Raw genomic sequence first — 6,446 nt, forward strand, 5'->3', positions numbered from 1 at the left:
CCATGTTTGTACTATCTGCGCTTATCTTCGTGTGAGACTTGTGGTGTATTGTTTCGATCGAGATATTCAGTGGTTGCATCGGGCTTGACCAAACAGCCTGCCAGATTACACCGTTTTAAGTGCGTATTGACCGGATTAACCATTAGCAGAATGGTTAGCGCACTTAAGCTGGTTTAATTTAGGTGATTCTACCACAGTACCATGGCTCGTACTTATGTGCATGTTCTGCTAACTGCTTCCAATTAACTTGCATTATGCTGCTGGCATATTGCATTGGCTGTTAAATTGGGGGCAACACAGCAGCATGAACATGCAAACAATTCGAGGCCACATTTGCTAGCAAGACTGATAAAATAAAAGTGTAAACATGTGAGACTTAGGTGTTGCACTGTCCTTTCCAGTTCGTTGCATAGAGAATGCTAGCATTAAGCAGCTGGCTGTGGCATTCTGTAGTTTATGGCTGTGCCTACAAACATGCAGGCAGAACGTAACATGCTGGCAGATGGATATACACAGGGTGTGTGTGTTGTGTTGATACACAACCATAGGAATGATTACCTGATTAGCCATTCCTAACAACCTGGGCAGGCCATTCCTTTATCCTTTGGCCTCTCCCTTTATCCTTTTCGGTATTCTTTACCCTTTCTGTGTCCCTCCAAAGACGGCCAGAGGCACATGCATGAGCAAGTGAATGATAGAGTACCTTGTACATCAATCAAATGCTCTGGACTGGAGCATCTAGCGACTATGATTCTCAGGTTTGACGCCTGGAATTGGAACAGACTGTTATGTGCAGAACTTTCCATGTTTCTTCTGTCAACCACTTTGGGAGGGACTACATTATCCTTGTTATGCAGACATCTAATTTTCGTTTACCCTTCTTTTTTTTTTTGACTTTCAGAGAGTGGAAGCAGCTGTAATGCACCTTTACGGTTAAGGTCAAGGGAAGATCACCCCTTATCATGGCAAGGACGCTAAATTTGGGAGCAGGCACACTGTAAAAGAACTTGGTTAGGCCTGGCTATAAAGCTGAGATTCTTTGTTAGATATGTAAAGTTTCCTGCCATGGCTCCGAATTGAAGAAGCTCAAAATGAACTAAAAGGGAATGAGATTTTGTGGCTCCTGTGCCTTGTGAATCTGACAATATAATGGAAGCTGCAATTAAGCCGAACGTAGCACACCCTAATTTTTTGCTACCAGCTCCTCGATTGTTTAATTCGGACTCTCCAGTGCCCAGAACCTGAGCTGAAACTAGTTGAAATAGGTATCAAAAGGTACAAGATGTCAAACAATTAGAGGCATTGTTGGTTTCTGATTGAAACATGTCCCCGGTTATTCATACTTCTGTCGATCGATTTCTGATCCCTCACATGTGTAAGGTTCCCATTGTCCAGCTCATTTTCTGACAACAAGGCGATCTTAGTTTGTTGCCTCAAAAGGGTTCATATACCAACTACTCCTACACACTACGCCACCAACTGCTCAAACAGTTTCGAATCTCGTAGTTGGTAAGCATATAGAAGCTTCGCCAACCCTAAACCCGAAATTATTGCTCCTAATTTTCTTTGAATCTGTCTTTTCTTTTGATACAATAACTCGATCCATCGGCTGCAAAAAGTGTGATCGATGGACAACCCATGTCCTGCTTGACTTGTGTTAGCTTACCAAACATTTCTGATTGAAGCTGTGCTTGTTGTAGCTAGCTAGGTACAGTTAGTTATGCGTATAGCAGAAGAACATGACAAAAGGAAATGCATGGAAGAACATTCCCGGTTGGTGCTTTTGATCGATGGTGTACCCTACTCGTTCCTTGCGACAAGTTCTCAGAATCTTTTGATTGTTCGCATTTTCCTCGCCGTTTTTTGTCCATGTTTTAATTGTTGTTTAATTCAGTGGGCATCGTTTCAGTGGAGTAGGTGTGTGCGACAGTGCGTGCATGCACCTGCATCTATGCTGCTGCAGTGCTTTGCACCTACATTACCTGAACATCAATCTCTTTCTTTTTTTTGGAAAAAAAAATAAGCTGAAAAACAATACTCCTTGTTACGAAACATGAGATTAGATAATCTCATCCATCCATCCATCCATCGGTGTATCGGTTCTTGGAACCGACATCACCGTCCAGCATATGGATGCGGCGGCTGCCACTACGTCCGTACGTCGCACCCATTCCCTATGTATATGTATGAAAGATTGAATTAATGAAACTACCGATCCATTCTCTCTTGTTCATTGTTTCTCTCATTTACATTACTCAAAACACGTTATCAGCACTGCTCCGAGAGAAAGAAGGAAAAGTTGAAGATCGATAGGAAGAACGAGGAGGCCTTGGCATTTAGCGGCTGAAGATGTCTCATGAGGTTAACTTAATAGAGGAGGAATTATGTCTTGTGGACAGTTGTGCCACAAAAGGGAGCTCAAATATTTTTAGACTCTCAAGAAGAGAGATGGAAAAGTTTTGACCATCGCTGGACGCGATGCTGTGATAGTTGGGTTTGGTGGAGCCACTATACACTCCCCATGGGTACACATATTATAATTGAGGATACAATCCTGTATCCCGATTCAACTCGTACCCTACTAAGTTTTACAGATATCCGTCAAAATGGGATTCATGTTGAAACCCATGAGGACAATCAAGGAGAATTTCTTCTCTTGACTAAAAAAAATGGATATGGCAAACGCATATGTGAAAGAATTCCATCACTCTCATCTAGGTTCTACTATACATATATTAAGGCCATTGCACATGTTGCATATAAGGTAATTTTTCAGAATGTCGATCCATTCCACACCTGGCATGATCGACTTGGGCACCCTGAAATAGGGATGATGAGAAAAATTATCGACAATTCTATTGGTCATAATTTACTCACTGCAAAGTTTTCCATAATCCTCCGATTTTGTGTGCACCGCATGTGCCACTGGTAAATTGATTTTGAGACCATTTCCTCTCAAAATCAAGGTTGAACCACTTAAATTCCTTGAAAGAATTTAAGGAGATATTTGCGGTCTGATTGTGCCAACTTCTGAACCGTTCAGGTATTTTATAGTATTGATTGACGCATCTACTCAATTGTCACACTTGTGTCTACTTTCGACACGCAACCATGCATTTGCCAAAATAATGTCTTAACTCATAAAGTTAAAGGCAAATTTTCCTAAACATAGGATTCAATCAATCCGTATGGACAATGCTGCAGAATTCACCTCTCATGCTATCAACGATTATTGTATGGCATTGGAAATTTAAGTTCAGCACTCTAATCCATATGTCCATACCCAGAATGGTTTGGCTGAATCGTTGATCAAAAGGATCAAGCTCATTGCAAGACCTTTGTTAATGGATTGCCAATTGCCTACGTCGTGTTGGCGTCATGCAGTATTGCACGTTGCCGACCTTGTCCAACTACGACCAACTACGTATCATGATACTTCCCTAATGCAGTTAGTACGTGGAAATCCTCAAGTATTTCCCATTTGCATAAGTTCGGGTGTGTTGTCTACATCCCGATCTCACCACCTCAGTGTACCGCTATGGGCCCACATAGGAAAGTGGGGATCTATGTGGGATTTCAACCTCCGTCGATCATTAAGTATTTAGAACCCCTAACGGGAGATCTATTTACCACCCGGTATGCTAATTTTATCTTTGATGAGGAACATTTCCCGTCATTAGGGGGAGACTTCAAGTACCAGAAAGAATGCTAGGAAATTGATTGGAATGCTCAACGTATTCCAACCTTTGATCCACGTACTACAGAAACTGAACTACAGGTTTAGAAGATCATACATTTGCAAAGACTTGCAAATGAACTGCCAGATGCATTCACCAATTACAAAAGTGTTACTAAATTCATTCCCGCTCAGAATGTGCCAGAAAGAGTGGAGGTACCAAATAAAACCACTCAACTCCCACTTAATAATAAAGAGAGGGAGAAGTATGGCTGCCAAGCGAGATACTAATGCTAGCAAGCAAAGAAAGATGGTGAATGCAAGTCAACCTTCAATTGACGGACACCAAATGGATACTTCGTATCAAGTGGATCATGATGATCTGCGGCTAGCTCTCGGTGGTGCATATTGCCAAGACTGGGACATCAGAAGACCCTAGACATATCATTTCGGGAAGTCACGATAACTCTATAAGGGTAAACGAAATTGCCATCAACTATGTTGAGACTGGGGAGACTTTTGATAGAAAAGCTACAATTATTGACACATATTTCTTGGAGAAAATTGTTGAATGCCTTCAACCTGATTAATATCCTAAATCCATGGTAGAGTGCCAAAAGCGCTCGGACCGGAACAAATGGAAGGATGCAATTGCAGTGGAGTTAGCCTCGCTTTACAAAAGAGAAGTATTCTTGGCTGTAATGACTACCCCTCATGATATCTTTCTGTGGGATACAAGTGAGTTTTTGTCCGTAAACGGAACAAAAATAATAAGGTGGTGAGATATAAAGCAAGGCTTGTAGCACAGGGTTTTACGCAAAAACCCGATGTTGATTTCAACGAGACTTACTCTCCAGTCATGAGTGCAATAACTTTCCAATATTTAATATCATTGGTAGTACAAAATCGTCTATCTATGCAGTTGATGGACGTAGTGACAGCATACCTCTACGGGTCACTAGATTCTGATATATACATGAAGGTTCCTGACAAAATCGATGTTCTGAGTCCTAAGGCAAATCGCAACATGTATTGCGTTAAGTTGCAGAAGTCACTTTATGGCTTAAAACAATCGGGCAGGATGTGGTATAACTGATTAAGTGAATTCCTCCTACAGAAGGGATACACTAAAAATGATGATTGCCCGTGCGCCTTCATTAAAAAAACCATAGGATTTTGCATTATCTCAGTCTATGTTGATGATCTTAATATCATTGGCAATGAACTGGATATTGATGAAGCACGTCATCATTTAAAGATGGAGTTTCAAATGAAGGACTTAGGTCAAACCAAATTTTGCTTAGGTCTACAACTTGAGCATTTACCTTCAGGAATCCTTGAGCACCAAAGTGCATATACCGAAAAGGTATTGGAGAAATTCAATATGGATAAGTCATATCCATCTAAAACTCCCATGGTGGTCAAATCTCTAAACGTAGAGAAAGACCCATTTAGACCAAGGGAAAGTGGAGAAGAGATATTGGGACAAGAATTCCCACATCTTAGTGCTATTGGTGCGCTTATGTATCTTGCTAATAGCACCCGGTCGGATATTGCTTATGCAGTAAACCTGCTTGCAAGATATAGAGATGCTCCTACCAAACGCCATTGGGCTGGAGTTAAGAATATCTTTCGATATCTCAATGGCACAAAAGATCTTGGCCTCTTCTTCAAGGGGAATAATGATCCAACTTTGATTGGGTATACCAATGCTAGCTACTTATCAGATCCCCACAATGCTAGATCGCAAACAGAATTCGTTTTCTTGCAAGGTGGAACTGCTATTTCATCAAAGTCTTTCATACAAACTTTGGTAGCTACATCCACCAACCATTCTGAAATAATTGCATTATTTGAAGCATCACGTGAGTGTGTATGGCTTCGCAGGATGGTAAACCACATACTTACGTCTTGTGGTATTGGTTCACTCAAATCACCAACCATTATCTATGAAGATAATGTTGCTTGTATTGTTCAGATGACAACAGGTTATATTAAGAGCAATTGTTCAGATGACAACAGGTTATATTAAGAGCAATATTACCAAACATATTGCTCATAAATTGTTTTATCCTCATGAGCTTAAGCAAAATGGGGATATAAACATCTTGCAGACAAAGTCTTGTAATAATCTTGTTGAATTCACAAAGTCTTTACTATACTCTTCATTTCATAAATCTATTGAGGGGATTGGTATGAGACAACTCAAAGACTTGCAAGAATCAGGGGCAGTATCTCTCTCATAAATAATTTGTTATGCCATCATATTAGGGTGCGTTTGGTTGGGAGACAATGTAGAACGGGACGGTCCCGTTCCAGTTTTTCGGGATGGGATGATCCCATTTCTTGTTTGGTTGAATGGGATGGGATGATCCTATTTTTTGTTTGGTTGGAGAGATCGCTATAGACGGGACAAGCACCGTTTTCTTCTCCTGTTAACACCGTTCGTGGGACCCACCTGTCATACTAACAGGTATTTTCTTCCTCCACCGGCCGGCCGCGGTGGAGCTCGCGCGTACCGGCCGCGGACCGCGCGCTGTAACTTGCGTCCGCCAGAGCCAGCCGGCCGCACCTGCTCACCGGCCGGCCGCCGCACGCGTACGCAAGCAAGCAACCGCTCGCCCCCGCTCGCCCGCCGGCCGCCGCCCGAGCCCTCCCGGGCCCGGTCGCCCGCTGGCCGCGCCCGTTCGCCCACCGGCCGCGCCCGTTCGCTCTCCGGCCGCCTCCCGTTAGCCCGCCCGCGCCCGGTCGCCCGCCGGCCGCCGCGCGC

The sequence above is a fragment of the Setaria italica genome, chromosome III, assembly GCF_000263155.2.
Source record: "Setaria italica strain Yugu1 chromosome III, Setaria_italica_v2.0, whole genome shotgun sequence".
In the NCBI taxonomy this organism is placed as follows: domain Eukaryota; kingdom Viridiplantae; phylum Streptophyta; class Magnoliopsida; order Poales; family Poaceae; genus Setaria; species Setaria italica.